A 693-nucleotide genomic window follows, 5' to 3' on the forward strand; every position below is an offset into this window, starting at 1 on the left:
CCTGCTGAAGTGCCCTCAGTCCTGGTTTGGTCTCTTTAAAAATATTGACGATGTCTTGAATGTATCATCTCCGCCTCTGGTTTGGTGCTGCCTGGTTTCCCCTGCTCCTGCCTGTGTGATGCTGGATGTTTCTCAGAGGCTCAGGTAATGGACCAGAGGGTTTCCCACCATACATCTGGGCAGAGTTTGGAGGAGCTGAAGACCACAGTGCTCCTGTAACACACCCATGGCTTTCCTGTGTGTCCAGCTCTGTTCTATCACCGCTCCTAGCTTCCTTCAGCTGCCATTTCAAGGGAAAAAAAGAGACAGCAAAGCTGGAATTCAGCTCTGCTGAGGCCCCCTGACCTGTGTGGTGGGGAAAGAAGAGGTCCTGGAGGGAGGAGGACACCTGGGGGACACACTCACCCCTCATTAGTTCTGAGTCTCTGATACGGTAGGGCCCATGCTTTTGCTTGATAAGGATATGCCACGTCAGGTGTCTGCCTTGCACCTTTGTTTAAGTGAGATGTATTCTGGCCTCTGGCGCGTCCTCCTTCTCCCGCTGTACAGCACAGGGACAGGTGTTACAGACCTGACTTCATTTCCCCACAGGCTGGGTTTGTTTCAAAGGAAGAAGGTCAATAAAAAATTCATACTTCTGGCTGGTTTATTTTCTCCGTCTCTCTGTTTTGGGTGAATTTGGCCATTGGTTCT

Source organism: Buceros rhinoceros, unplaced genomic scaffold (genome assembly GCF_000710305.1).
Source record: "Buceros rhinoceros silvestris isolate BGI_N320 unplaced genomic scaffold, ASM71030v1 scaffold15067, whole genome shotgun sequence".
NCBI classification, from domain to species: Eukaryota; Metazoa; Chordata; class Aves; order Bucerotiformes; family Bucerotidae; genus Buceros; species Buceros rhinoceros.